General features: G+C 34.4%; 1 protein-coding gene and 1 pseudogene across 17 annotated transcripts in view; both read right to left on the bottom strand.

Moving 5' to 3' along the window:
* PCDH15 (protocadherin related 15) overlaps positions 1-16102 on the bottom strand; it is a 635722-nt gene that overhangs the window by 603241 nt on the left and 16379 nt on the right. The window lies entirely within an intron of this gene.
* LOC138376536 (HIG1 domain family member 1A, mitochondrial pseudogene) lies at positions 14200-15111 on the bottom strand (annotated as a pseudogene).

Below are 16102 nucleotides of genomic sequence, written 5' to 3'. Positions count from 1 at the left end.
AGTCTTTACAGAAAATGTTTGCTGACCTCGGCTCAAGAATATTATTTTGGGTATACATAAATTTGTATATACTGTCAGGAAAATCATATTGTGAAGCTACGATATAATTGTAGAGTAATGGGAAAGTTATCTAGGCCACGTTTGATGAAATATCCACCTTACTACTTTACAATCACAAACATCATATAAAAAAACTGATATAATGCATTTAATATATTAAATATATTAAGTATGAATTAAAGTGATAAAAAATATTCTGATGTTTCCAGTCTTATAAATAAAACTGAGCTTCAATGAAGCTTTTGGGGAAACTGATCATGTAAGACAAATTATAGGGGCTGGTTTCTAAAACCAACTATTTTTACTCTTTGCTGAAGGTCAAGAATATGGAATATGCCAGTGCACCTTCAGAAAGAAGCCTGCCTCATCACATTTAAACCTCTGAATATTCTCACTGCCTGCTTTCTTGTGAAAAATGAGAACCATATTTTATGATAGATGCTACTGAGAAAGAGAGACAGAAATTGTTTTTATTAGTATATAATTATAATACTCATAGTAAGACAGCTTTTATTGTAAAATTCTAAAAAGTTTTCTACATACCCTGTAGGATTGTCTTGTATTTTGTAACAGAATTTTGGTTTGCAAGAGAAACAGGTAGTCTATGCTATTGCCATTGCCATTCTAAAGGACATTTTATCCATATGATGCCTCCATTATTTCTCTCTACTCTAAACCTAAGAATAAAACATTCTATCATGCTTTCCTAAAATATGTAAAAAAAATCTTGTACTAATTTTATTTAAAAAGTAAGAATAAAAATATCCAATCTCCTAATATTTAACGGAGAAAAAATAGATCCCTTCTGGGGGGAAGACCAAAATAGCAGGCTTAAGTAAATTCTGTTCCCTAAGGTTTACTGTGTAGGTGGATAAAATTATTTTTCATTTAAAATTATACAATTGCAGTTCATTTTAAGTAAACCCTGTGGACATAAATCTGATTCCCTCATAAATGCAAAATTTGGTTGCAATTATTTGCTTACCCAAAGCAACCTTCATCTAAAATAGATTAATGCTGGGATTCTTTTATTTCAGTTAAATGAATATCTATTGATTAGTGACCTTCCAAAACCCTGTGCTAGCAGCAATAATTACTATTATTAATAAAATGCATCTTCTAATACATATTAAATGGTTCAATGTATTAAATATGCTGGTCTCTGCATACTTCTTCAAGATTATTTTGCAAAAAAAGTTTACTATGAGTGAGAAAGTAAAGATGATATATGCAAACACTAAGTTTACCAAAACTTCACCAAATATGAGAGTCATAGAAGACCGATTTTTCTGAATTCTCTCATCCTCTTAAAAAATCTAACATTTTAAGCTGTAACTTAACCTACTTTATTCAGACAATAAAAAATATTCAATATGTTCCCTTCTTTCTGCCTCTGAATATCCAGTCCCTACCCATGTTTCCCATTTTTAATGTAAAAAAAGAATCTTTCAAAAAATAATTTAGAAATACATTCCTTCAGCATTGTTTTTACTTCCAAACTCCTTATCATTTTTCCTGAAATCCCAGTCTTTTCTGCATAATCTCATCCTTCACTGGAATCATTGGTGATTAAACAAAGTGTCACATAGACAACTTAATGAATGCTAAAATGTTGGTGCAGAGGGGAAAAAGAAGGTAAGGAATTTTCTTTGGGAAAGGGAAAAACAAAACAAAACAAAACAGGACATTTGATATGGATACAGCCAAGAAGACAAATTAGAGAAAGTGATTGGTTGACAGTATCGAATGTTATGAGGCATGAAAAAAAGAGGGATTGTTTTGCAAATAGCAAAAAGGGAATCATTTTTAACTATGGAAGTTAGAGTTATTAATGAAGGATTAAAATTTAAGTTTGCTAATGTGGTTTTCTTTGTTTATGAAATCAGCGTTCCTTCTCATAAGGTAGATGATGTTGGCTAAATAAGGATGAGATTCTGTGTAGAAGGGTGGGTGATATACTGTAATGAAAAATGAGACAGCAGTGGAGTAGCCTCCCTGCTACAGAATGATACAGACTACACTTTACATTTGGGAAGGGATGTGTGGAGGTCAAGATCAATGCTGTATATATGGAGGAAATTTATGTGAGTGAGTGTATTGTGAGGGGAGGCAGTGAGATATCGGACGTTTCTGGCTCTCCCTATCTCTTATGAGAAGCATTGTAGCTCCAGGGAAGCTGAGTGCTGGAGAGAAATTTGACTTTGAAAAATACAATAATTGGTGACAAGACTTACATTTCATTTTCCACAGGTCTTGTGTGATAAGGCATTTTGTCTGGTTTGGTGTCATTTATCCTAATCCTCTCTTAACCTATTCCTCAAACTGCTCCAAATGCTTCTTTTCATTATTCCAAACGCTTACTGTAAAGTGTCAGTGTAATCTGTATATATATATTTAGCCATTGAAAATCCATGAGTTAATCCACTGGCTAGTTCCTGTATAATACTTCTCATGTCTGAAAAGTCCTTTTCCTTTTTATTTTTTTTTCAACTAGTGTCTCTCACAATCTCCTCTTTTTTTTTTTTTTTTTTGTGATTCCTTTCAAAATAGTTTAAGTCTCCCAAGACTTGATGTGTCTTGCCTACTGCTATCAGACACGTTTTCTTCAAACATCACACTTTCTTTTCAAGTTATTTCTTCTATTGAGTGCCTATTTGATCCCCATTACCTCAGAATAAAGTCCAGTCTCATTACCTTAATTATTCATAGTTTGGTTCAATTGATTTTCCTTTCCATGGCTGATTTTCCATTAGGCTATTCAACATAGACTAGTTTCCACCATTGTGTTTATTTCTTGCCCTGAAATCATTGTTTACAGCCTTAGCCATCTAGGCAAATGACACCAAATACCAAAGTAAAACTCATGCCCCAGGTTATCCACTGGCCTTCTCTGACCATTCAGGTACCTTGGTGGCAGAAGTTTTATGTACTTCCATCTTGTTAAAATTAACACAACCAAAAAATTTGATGAATTATGGTTTCTTCTACATATGTCATAGGTACTATTATTATTACTAAGAGTAACAAGATATTTTCTAGTTTGATTTATATATAATAGTATCTACTTCATAAAAATGTAAGGATTAACTAGATTTTTATAAATAATATGCTTAGAACCATACTGAAAAAATATAAGAGCTCTAAAATAATTATTAATCATTATTATCTTTATTGCTTAATATTTAAAATGCACAATATTGGGCACTTCATATTTTTTATCCTAAGTTTTATATCAACCTTTGAATTAAAAAGTCTTAAAAAACTGACCCAGAGATTTAAATATGTGGCTACAAATCACACATTTTATAAGTAGCAAAGCTGTATTTCAAGGCCAGAAATGTCTTGCTCCAAATTCTCTGCATTATTCTATGCTGCCATGGGGTCTCTAAGTAAACTGATATTTACATATCATTTGGTTTATTTTTTGGGGAAAATGCTAATAGGACTAAATATTTAGATAAAATTAAACATCTTAATTTTTACAATGAAATTTAAACATTAGAATCTTTTAAATCTTGTTGTTTCTATCATTTGGGCAACTTTTTATCATATTATCATTGCTTCATTGAATGATGTTATCCATACATTCTCTTAGCTATATTCCAATTCACTAATTCTTTCTTAGTTGCAACAGCTATATACATTTTTTTCTAGACTTGAAATAACTACATTTGTGTATATTTATACACACATATATGTATTGGATATATATATATACACACTCACCTATACACATACTTACACATATATATATATATATATATATATATATAAGTGTTAGAAGTTATATTTAGTTTTTTTAAAAAAAAGCTTTGCTGGAATGGCCTTTTTAATAGTGCCTTGTTTCTTCCTCAGGATCTCTATTTTTTATTTCACATATTTATTTAAAGGTTTATTTTATAGCCTTTCTCTAAGAATTCTAATAACTAGTAAACTTTGAAAGCCAATTCTATTTGTTGGTTTTGTCTACTAATTCACATTTACAGCAAGTAAAGTTATTTCTTTTATAATATTGTAAATATATATTTAGAAAGGGTTTATCTATGGGATTCCTATACATCTGGGTTGAATTTATGCTCTTCCAAAAATATTTTTTAAATTATTATTTATTTTTTAATTAACAAATAATAAATATATATATTTATGGCATGCAAGATGATGTTTTGATATATGTATACATTGTGTAGTGGAACACATAGTGGAATCAGCTATTTAACATATTCAGTACCTCATATACTTATTATTTTTGTAGTAAGAATATGTAAATTCTACTCTTTTAGCAATTTTCAAGTATAAAATATATTGTTATTAGCTATAGTCACTATCTTGCACCATATGTCTCTTGAACTTATTCCTCCTAACCCACACCCGCTGCAGTCCTTGGTAATCACCATTCTATTCTGTTTCTTTGAGTTCAACTTTTTAAGATTCCACATATAAGTGAGATCATTTGATATTTTTCTTTCTGTGTCAGGCTTATTTCACTTAATATAATACCCTCCAGGTTCATCTATAATGTCCACTGGATTCATCCATGTTGACACAAATCCTGAAGGCAGAGTTTCCTTCATTTTTAAGGCTGAATAGTATTCCATTTTGTGTGTGTATATATATATATATATATAGCATATTTTCTTTGTCCATGGATAGATACTTAGGTTGATTTCAAACCCTGGCAATTGTGAATAGTACTGCAATGAACAGGGGATTGCAGTTATGTCTTTGACATACTGATTTCATTTCCTTTGGATATATACCCGGTAGTGGAATTTCTGAATCATATGGTAATTCTAGTTTTAATTTTTTGAGGAACTTTCATACTTTTTTTTTTCCATAAGGGCTGTATAAATTACATTCTAACCAATAGTGTACAAGTGTTCCCTTTTCTTCAGTGAGCCAATGCTTGCTATCACTTGTCCTTTTGATAATAGATATCCCAACATGTGTAAGGGGATATATCATTGCCAAATCAATATTTAGCAAAAACAACAAAGCTGGAGGCATCACACTACCTGATCTCAAAATTTACTACAAAGCTATAGTAATAAAAGTGGTGTGGTACTAGCACAACAACAAATATATAGACCAATAGAGCAGAATAGAGAACCCAGAAACATATTCCGACATTTATGGTCAGCTGATCTTCACCAAAGGTATCAAAAACACGAATAGGAAAAGGAAGTCTCTTCAATAAATGGACTTGGGAAGACTGGATGTCAACATTCATAGAAGAATGAAATTGGGCCCTATCTAAACCCACATACAAAAATCAATTGAAAATGGATTAAAGATTTAAACATCAGACCTGAAACTTTAAAAGTAGTAGAAGACAGAGAAAAAGCTTCTGACATTGGTCTGGGCAAAGATTTGTGTGTGTGTGTGTGTGCGTGTGTGACTCCAAAAGCATAGGCAACAAAAGCAAAAAAATGCAAATGGAATTGTATCAAATTAAAATCTTCTGCACAGTAAAGGAAACACCAAAATGAAGAGACAACCTATCCAATGGGAGAGAATATTTGTGAGCCATGCATCTGATAAGTGCTTATATATATATATATATAATCTCCAAAATATATAAGGAAACTTCAACTGAATAGCAAGAAAACAAATAACCTGATTAAAAAACGGGCAAAGGACCTGAAATGACATTTCTTAAAAGAAGACATACAAATGCACAACAAGCATATGAAAAAATGCTCAACATCACAAAACATAAGAGAAATGCAAATTAAAACCAATTATTTATTAGTTTTTCCTAGGTAGGACAGGGTCATCAGGGTCATTACCAACCTTTAACAGTTTTTTTAAATTTTTCTTTTATGTTTCATCTACCTTTGAGGCTCCTAAGGTACAGAGTTAGTATAAGATTGAGGAACAAATCTAATTGCAATATGGCTCATTGTCCACTTCCTGAGTGGATAGCCCTTTGATTGTCCCGACTCTTTGTAGGTCTTATATTTAAATCACATTTTATTTGGGCCCAAGGGCTGTTTCTCTCCCATAAAGCATGCTTAAACAACTACAAAAGCAACAGATGTGGGAGCTCTTTCCACTTTTTCTGTGGAGATGAACAGAATGGGATTGCTTTACATGAAATTAGGTGTATTTCTTTTCCTACTCCAATTAACAATAGAAGGCAGTTGTTTTTCCTGAGAGGATGTCAGGAGCTGAAGGCCAGCACAGTTAGAGCAAAGTGAGGAGAACCTCCCATTGGCAAGGTCAAGATGGCTCATTTCTTGCCAGGTATACAGCATATTCTTGGTTAAACACAATCATTTCTCCATTTAGGATGCTAGTACTTTGCAAAAATTCATTGATTATGGTAAACTGAAGTTTTTGATTTTTAAAAGATTTTAAATTTTTTGTCTGTATTTTTATGTAAGTCAACTTTTCTGGGTATTTGTGTGTGTGTGTGTGTGTGTGTGTGTGTGTGTGTGTGGTGACAATACCTAGACGAAAGGAAAAGGAATAAAAGTTAAGCAGAAGTATAATTATAACGTTCTAGAATTTTAAACAAATTATCTGTCCTTTTGGGGGGGAAAACTGTCAAAACCTGGCAGAGAAATAAATTAATAGAAAAGCTTAAAATAAAACACATATAAGGGAAACTTCTTATTGTTTTGTTTTATTATTATATTTCAGTGACATAGAGCAAAACATTTTTGTCAGAATATTTGCTATGTCATTTTCCTCACAGATAATGATTCAGGCACTAAAATCAACTTTGATTAAATATTATTGTTTGTTATCTATACTCAATGCTTGAAATATTATGAAGTATGTCTAAAATAAAACTAGGAATTTGATGTTTGTGCAGTTTTCTCTCAAAGAATGAGTGAAAATATAAATTATTAGAATTTAAATGGTTTGTATTTTTCTTTATGTATTAGAATAAGAGAAATGTTTAAGTGATTTAAAATAATACCGTTTTCTGATTTAAAGGAAAGATAGAGGCATTGATATATTTTTAAACAACAATATTTTTATCTATTCATCGACTTATTCAACACATATTTATTAGTATACTTATGGGTATGCAATTTACCAAACTAGCAATGTGATGAGAGCCAGGCTGAATTTTATCTGGTTGTAAAAATGGATGTATATGGCCATGTTGGAAAGACTATACAATGGCAGACTTAAGAAAAAAGGACAGCCTAAATAGTCATGTCCATGAGAGTACCCCCGAACAAGAATTGAATCCAAGCTGAAGGGTCTACTATACAGGGCAGGCATCAATAAAATAAGCACCCAAGCATCCATCCATGTAGATTGGCTGAAACAGATGGAAAAAATCTTTTTTTTTTTTTCTGCGAAAAGTATTATCTAAAGGTAAACTACCTTGCTGGAGAGTGAATGTCATGCAGAACATTCACATGTTGAAACTAATAAGACTTAGTTCTTACTTTCAAGGTTGCAATAATTTAGTTGGAGAAAGAGATAAATAATTCAATATGGTAAGTGTTATGCTGTGTGCAAGTCATGCTAGGTGTATACAGGGGAGTGAATAACTTTAGAAGGGATAAAGAGTAAGGAAAGCTTCTAGGGAAACATGTCTGAGCTGGCACTTTAAGGATGAGTAAGAGCTTCCTGGGTAAGATGATGGACTAGCTCTACAAAAGATACCAAGGCAAAAAATAAAATACATGTTCTGTTTGAGTAACTCTAAGTTGTTTGGCATGTTTGGCAATCAAGTAAAAGTTGGCTAAATCAGTTTGAATAAGAAGGCAAAATTAATTATGGAATATTTTACAAGCCAGGCTAAAGAGTTTGGCCATCTTTGAATTACTTTTTTAGTGTGTATTTATTTTTATGAAAGAGTACTCTAGCAAAAAAATGCAAATTTGATAAGGCAGAAGAATTTTATAGTTGTCATTTAGGAGAATATTCACTGGCAGACTTTAGGATAATATTATAGTTGTCAGAATAATAGAACATGAGGGTATCCACTAATGAAATGGTAAGGTATATGGACAAAGGGATTAATGTAATATATAACTAACAGGTAGAGTCAATGGAACTAATGTATACAATGGGTATAAATACATAAGAGGTGACGGAGAGAGAAAATCAAGTTTGCTCTGCAGAATTTTGGCCTGAACAATTAGATAGAAGGTGAGCAGATAAAAGAGTGTGGGAGGAATGATGACTATTTAATTGTAGAGATTAGATTAAATGTCTATAAAAACAATTTCAAATGGCCAAAACCAAAAAGAAATAATTTTACATTTATGAAAACAAATTTACTCAAATCATACAGGCTTTCCATGGATTATCTATCAATTTCTAACATATTTCTTCAATTTTGATTATATTTCTTCAATTTTCTATCATATTTCATTACTTAGTTCCACTTCAAGGAACTGAAACTATCACCAGAGTGAGTTAATACCATTACTATGTCTTCTGCATAAACAACTGAATTTATAATGATGAATTTATAATTATAATGTATTACTTTATCAATTATTTACATGTGCATTGAAAGAAAAATTATATGGTAAATAGTTGCTTGAATAACATTCCATACAGTTGAATTTTACATCACAAAATAATTATGAAAGGAGAATTCATAATATTATTGCAGGCATTTAAGCTAAAAAGGGTATAATATATTTTAGGTTCTTTTGGTTTGCTAGTGACTATCACACAATTATTACTGGTTTTAACACATTTATCACAGCCTTATATACATGCCCTATGGGCACTGGGAAATGACTTTTTCTGATCTAAATAATCCATCACTAGCTATATCCACCCTTCAAAGCAAGGCTTTAAGTCTGCATATTTAGGTGATAAAGAGAAAAAAGCAAATGGAAGTTCCTCTTGAAGACTCATACATATTTTCTTCTTGCACAAATATAAATTGACAAGAATTTTTCTATTATTCATTTCTTCCATTATTCATTTCTTCTCATCTGCCATACAAAGCAGATTAAAAATAAAATTATAATTTTAATTTTTCCTCACTTCTACTCCGATAGGATATATAACAGATTGTAGGTAATCTATACTTAGCTATTGTATACTCTTATTATTATTACTAGTTTTTGTTTACTTAGCAGGGAAAAATGTTGACTCATCTGTTTCCTTGGTGAGAAATAAACAATGCCATATTTTAGGCTCTTAAAACCAAGTTTCTTTTCTCAAGGACAATAAACTGTGTGAGTTGACCCTCATTAGTTAAAATGTAAACCACATTAAAAATCCATTTTCTTAATCAGGATGAAGCTGAGATATTTTGGTTTCCAAACCATTAAAATTTTCATGAACAATTCTCTGTAAAAACATTTATTCCTGGCATAGTTAATTAATAGTTATTCACTAACAACTATTAATAGGCTCCATTAGCTATGTGCTCTGATATTTGCTGTCACAAACATGGGGAGATTTAGAAATTGTTGATAGTTTAGACATTGACTATATGAAGCAGTATCTCTTAAAATTAAATCACATCAAATCAGTTTGTCACTATCTATTGTACTGATTGCAAGAAGGGAACAAAGGATGCATGTTTGAGATATTTCAAAATCTTTTTAAAAGCCCAAGGAAAATCATAGGTTTAGATTATAAAAGCCATAAAGTAATAGGCATTTTTTGTTCATGTGGAAATCTATTAATTAATTTTATAATATTTTTTCTCTACAGAGATATTTATACATATGGTTGGCTACTTAAAATAGGGTAAATTAATTAATTATAATGCTCCCAATGAAATTTGGCTTATGCCACCTTTTAAATTTGGGGTTTACAGCAGAAGAACAAAAGAAAAAAAAGAGAGTGTGGTGAAAAGCTTTGGAACGATTTGTCTAGAGTTTATTTGGTATTTTAATATAATAAGTATTAAAAATATTGCAAAATGTAAAGCTGCTGATTCCCTTGAATTTGTAACCTGGTTCCAATTTATGAACATTACACAAGTGTCAAAAAGAAACAAAGTCAGACACCTGTTAAAAATGAGAAGATAGATCTTATTCAGATATTACCCTAGGGGAGAAAGACCTCAGTGTAAACTGGCCTCAACTCTGCTGACACAAAAGGCAGGAGGCTGTTTAAATGTTGGCATATGCCAAAAGAAAAGTACTAAAGGACTTTAAGGGGCATGGCCAGTGTGATTAGGCCACCTGTGCTTGGTAACTGGTGCTGGTCAAAGTCAGGTTCCTACCCTCCCACAGAGACTGGGAGATAGGAGCCCTATCTCTTTTGATGATTAAGTTTCAAAAGGATGTCTCCTAATTCCTTGAGAAAGACATTCCTGGGTTGTAGAAGATGCATTTCACAGGGACAAAGAAAGGATTTACAATTGCAAGTTTTAGAAACCATAGACAGGTTTCATGGAAGACAATTTTTTCATGGAGCAGGGCAGGGGAGGAGGATGGTTTCAGTATGATTCAAGCGCATTACATCTATTGTGCAAACTTCTCTGCTAATGATAATCTGTATTTGCAGCCACTCCCCAGTGCTAACATCACCACCTCAGCTCCATCTCAGATCATCAGGCATTAGATTCTCATAAGAAGCGTGCAACCTAGATCCCTCACGTGCACAGTTTACAATAGGGTTTGCACTCTTATGTAAATCTAATGCCACTACTGATCTGACAGGAGGTGGAGCTCATGCAGTGAAGATGATGATGGGGAATAGCTGTAAACACAGATGAAGCTTTGCTGGTTAGCCCACTGCTCAGCTCCTGCTGTGCAGCCTGGTTCCTAACAAGGCCACTGACTGGTTCTGGTCTGCACCCCTGGGGTTGGGGGCCATAGTTCTAAGAGGAGGGAACTCTGGGTCCCATAGTCAGGTTTTAGCAGGAACAAACACTAAATTATTTTGATAACACCGATTTTTCTCAGGCAGGCATTTAAGGGGACTGGGATTGTTGACCTGGGGACACAGACTTGAGTTGTTGAAAGTTACGCTAGTGTTTGCTCAAGTTTCTTAATGTGGGCATTACACAAAATTATTTGTGCTAAGACTCTGCAGTTCTCATAGGCCAAGGTTAAATTCTATTTGAGAAGAGGGCTCAAAGGAGCGTATTTAAAATCCAGTTAGGCCGGGCGTGGTGGCTCACGCCTGTAATCCTAGCACTCTGGGAGGCCGAGGCGGGTGGATCGCTCAAGGTCAGGAGTTCGAGACCAGCCTGAGCAAGAGTGAGACCCCGTCTCTACTAAAAATAGAAAGAAATTATAAAGACAACTAAAAATATATATATAGAAAAAATTAGCCGGGCATTGTGGCGCATGCCTGTAATCCCAGCTACTCGGGAGGCTGAGGCAGGAGGATTGCTTGAGCCCAGGAGTTTGAGGTTGCTGTGAGCTAGGCTGACGCCACGGCACTCACTCTAGCCTGGGCAACAAAGTGAGACTCTGTCTCAAAAAAAAAAAAAAAAAAAAAAATCCAGTTAACAAGAGCATCTTTGTCACAAGAAACTAAAAATGATAACCCATATCTGTAGGCTACTATATGTCATGCATTGAGCTAGTAGTTTACAGAATCATCTCATGTACTTCTCACACTGTCCCTCTGAGGAATATGCTAGAATAACTGCCTTTACTGGAAGTGGGGTAACAGGCTAAGGGAAGCTAAGTAAGTATTAAATAACCTTTTGATGAATTAACGTTGTCCTCATTTCTTTAAACTGTATTTTCATAAAATAGTTATATATAGCAACCCAGGGAACTGAAGTAGAAGCTCCAAGAAGCTGAATGTGTGGGCAAATCAAAGAATAACTGAACACACAGCATCCATTAAGAGTGTGTGTGAGACGGAGCAGAAGGATGTATTCCCCCTTCTATTCTTCTCACATGAACTACATATTAACCTATTCCCTGATTTTTTAAGGTTTCCAGAGATTTCTCAACTTGATCTTTCATTCAGTGATTTTTCCCCTTATCTTATTGTCTATAAAATCATACAAATCCTATTTTCACAAATCCTTTTATTGAATTTATTTTTATAGGTCTTTACTTAAAAGCTACAGGGAAGTAGACAAATGTTAAACTTTATGATACCTAGGAAATAATGTTACAGTAATCTTAGAAGTCATGCTAGTAATTGTCCTAAATTTATGTGTAAATTGGAATAGGTATGGACAATTACATGATTCTTTCAATCTGACATCAATTATGGTAGAGTACCTATGATGCCTGTAGTGCCTTTTATGTGCCAAATACTGCACTGGGTGCAGAAGATTGAGCAAATATGACATGGTTGCTGAACTCCAGGTCATCAGTATCTAAAACACGGTTTGGTTATAGCTGAAGGTGATGAGAATGTTAGACTGACATTCATGAATAGATTCATTAGATACAATGGGGCATAATCCTTGCTCTTATCAAAGCTCCCAACTCAGTTCTTTTTTTTTTTTTTTTTTTTTGAGACAGAGTCTTGCTCTATTGCCAGGGCTAGAGTGAGTGCCGTGGCATCAGCCTAGCTCACAGCAACCTCAAACTCCTGGGCTTAAACGATCCTACTGCCTCAGCCTCCCAAGTAGCTGGGACTACAGGCATGCGCCACCATGCCCGTCTAATTTTTTCTACATATATATGTTAGTTGGCCAGATAATTTCTTTCTATTTTTAGTAGAGACGGGGTCTCGCTCTTGCTCAGGCTGGTCTTGAACTCCTGAGCTCAAACAATCCACCTGCCTCGGCCTCCTAGAGTGCTAGGATTATAGGCGTGAGCCACCACGCCCGGCCCTAGTTCTTTACCCTTTACTTTCATTAGGAAAGGTCTAGAGTGGGTTGCTTTAAATGTAAACATGAGACTAGCAACAAGGACGCAATCAAGAGTGAGCAGCTGGTGGCAAGTCAGCCAAGCTTCATCTGTATTTACAGTCCCTCCCCATCGCTTACATCACCACCTGAGCTCCGCCTTCTCCCCCCAACCCCAAGTCCGAGGAAAAATTGTCTTCCATGAAACCAGTCCCTGGTGCTGAAAAGATTGGGGACCACTGGGGTAGACCACAGTATTAAGCTTAGATAATGAACTCAAAGAGATCCATACACCTGACAGTAGAAATTCCCACATTTTTCCATCTTGATACCCCTGCTATGTTAATAGAGAAACCCAAACAGGGGCGCGCACGCGCGCGCGCACACACACACACACACACACACACTTACTTTTGTAAATTTGGGAAATCAAAATTCACACGACTCTTGTGTCAAAATCCTAAAGTTCTCAGATTGCTGAATTTCTGACTTATTTTCATCTAGCTATTCTATTTAGTGTTAGACTTGAAAAAATATACTCTTCATAACAAAAACTTGAGCGCAAAATTGTTAAGTGGTGCTCTGAGAAAACATCACTCTTGTACCTGGTTGTCAGACAAAAGTTTTTACAAAAGTTCAGCTAATATTTGTGTGTTACATTTAATTAAATACTAAAGAAACTGATAGAAGTATACTAAAAGGAAAGAAAGAAAAAAATATAGCAATTCAATTAAAGAGAAGATATATAAAATGTGGCTTGAGGATCAGGGGAGAATAAATACCCTTATTCTTCTTCCATTCTGAGAAAGACCATAAAATATAGGCATTTGTGTATACCCCAGGGTGGTATCAAAAGGAGAGCAGACACCAGGTCTACTAATCACTTATCTAAAATTCCCAAATCCAAAAATGTGCCATGGACTCTAAAGTCAGAACTGAATCCTGCATCAAAAAGATCTGGACAGGAAAAAAAAATCAATATGTTTTTTCTGGGAAAGTATGCATATTCTGTAGGTCAACTAAGAAAGGCATGAGATAGCTTATACTGTCATTAGTGGGAATATTTTTTTTTCACACTTAAAAAAAGTTCTTTATTTACCTATGCATTAGTACTTAAAATACATATTTCTATTTCAAGGTGACATTTAAAAATTACTAAAATATAACAGCAGCAAAAATATAACTTTGCAATTACAAAAGAACTAAACTGGAATCCATAATTAAGTTTTTCTCATGGTTACAATTGTGATTCTGAAATAAATACCACTACTATGCAGCTCTGTTGTAAGCTTTCTAGGCTTGGTTTAAACACATACACATACACTTTCAGTTCTGAAAGGCTTTTACAAATTATATTCATGCACTTTTTTAAAAGAGTTCTAAAAGAGCCAACCACTCCCCAAAACTGAACTACTCAACCAGGCCCCAAGACAGGCAGAAAAAAGTTAAATTAACTGGGGTAAACAGGACTCCTACATGACATCCAAAGCATGCGATATTCTGCAGCAAACTGGGAGTACTTCAGGGTTGGCCTGCTGTCCTCTTTAGAACTAATTTCATTTAATGGTTTAAGAAGGTGGACATTTTTAACATCGTCAAGTACATTTAGGTGACACGTTTCTTTTTGTGTTAACTTGACTCCCATGAATGACCTAGTTAGTGAACTAGTCACTAGTAATTTGGTTACCAGGCAAATCAAACCTACAAGAAAGGAAGCCAATATTCAAAATACTGTATTATTGTCTGAACTCATAATTTATTTTTGACATAGATAAGTAACCTCAATGACTAAAGCAAGCTCCTCCAACAAGACCAAGACAGCAGCTCTTCTTCTAAGGTTTAGGTTTTTCCCAGAATTCCCAATTCATGGAACAGCCCATACCAAGAGTCATTGCTCCCACAACAAAGCCTTGGGCTGCCACAAGCATGTGGATCAGGTGAATGGACATTTTAGTATTTCCCCTGCTCTTCAATTTGTATAATCCATATGCAACAATTGCTGCAAAACCAGCCATTCCAATGGTGACAAATGGTGCCTCTCTAGCTTTTTGGATAAGTTTAGATCCCTGATCTTCATCATATGAAGAAAGAGAAACATCTGTGTCGGTTGACACAGTGATTGTTTGAAGAATCTTCCCAGAGTGAGAAAACCCCTGATGGTCCTACCAGCTTTGACCCCAGCCCGTGTGCCCAGTCCCCATTAATGGGAATATTTAAAAAAGAAACAGAGAATGAAAAGTATATGCTCACCTACACAAATGAAATTATAACCCAGTGAGAATCACTGGTTACCATACTAAAGCCTGAGGCTTGACTCCAAGTTCCATTTGGTCTAACACCATGATGGAATATAAAGATTGAAAAAAAGTTCAAGTAAATGAGAATATTCCTGGGAAAGAGTTAGAGCATTTTTTTTTCATACAGAGTGACCTGAAGAAGAGAGTCCACATAAACCTGAAGGTCAGAGAGCCAAACAAAGAGTAAAGGGGCCTCCATTGGAGATTTTCTCCTTCTGAAGGCCTAGGGTTTTAAGTACATTCTTTTGTGAGGTTCAAAGGATATTGCATTGTAGACAGAACTTGAACTTTTTGCTCTCCGAAGTTCTAATTCTTTTAGTAAGTTGCTCTAATCATTCAGTAAAGAAATGTGTGTGATCCTAAAAGTTGGGGAATTTGTTTTGTAAAAAGTGGGAAACACTAGTATCAAAGGGCAAATAAAGAAGGTGGTTGTTTTACCAGATTATTTCTCTAGCTCAGATAGAGAAGGAAAGTAGTGAACTGTATAGGCCATGTCTGATTTCAAGGAGGAGATTGGAGGGAACCCAGAGCACCTGACAGCCAAGAACTCCTTGACCCTGGAGAAAAGAAGGCTTTATGTGATGACAGATGCAAAAGGTAAAACAGTAAAAGTAAACAGCATAAATTCTCCTTCCCCATGCTGATACTGTCCCACTAAGAGAAATGGGAGTCTCTGTAATCTCTAAGGTTTCAGAAAATGGGAGGTATATATAAATCAATTAAGCCCTTAACCCAATGCTTATAAATGCATTTCCTGTGGAGAGATCTCTCTACAATAAACATGAAGATCAGAAAAACTGAGCCTAAATCATAAAAAATGGACACATAATAGAACTTTTTGAAAGACAGTGTCTGTTATAGAGAGATTCTTATAAACATTTAAAAATGAAGCAGCCATAACTTTTTATGACCCTATGCATTCCTGATATTCCAAGATCCCCATGCACCAACCATGCCTCTATCGCCTGCTGTGGGAGCCTTTCCTCAGCTTCACAAATCCCTCCCATACTTTCAGTTTTCTTGTGTCCACAACCAA

The sequence above is a fragment of the Eulemur rufifrons genome, chromosome 28 (assembly GCF_041146395.1).
Source record: "Eulemur rufifrons isolate Redbay chromosome 28, OSU_ERuf_1, whole genome shotgun sequence".
Lineage (NCBI taxonomy): Eukaryota > Metazoa > Chordata > Mammalia > Primates > Lemuridae > Eulemur > Eulemur rufifrons.
Note: the sequence above shows the minus strand (reverse complement) of the source record. Positions and strands in the feature narration are given on the sequence as shown.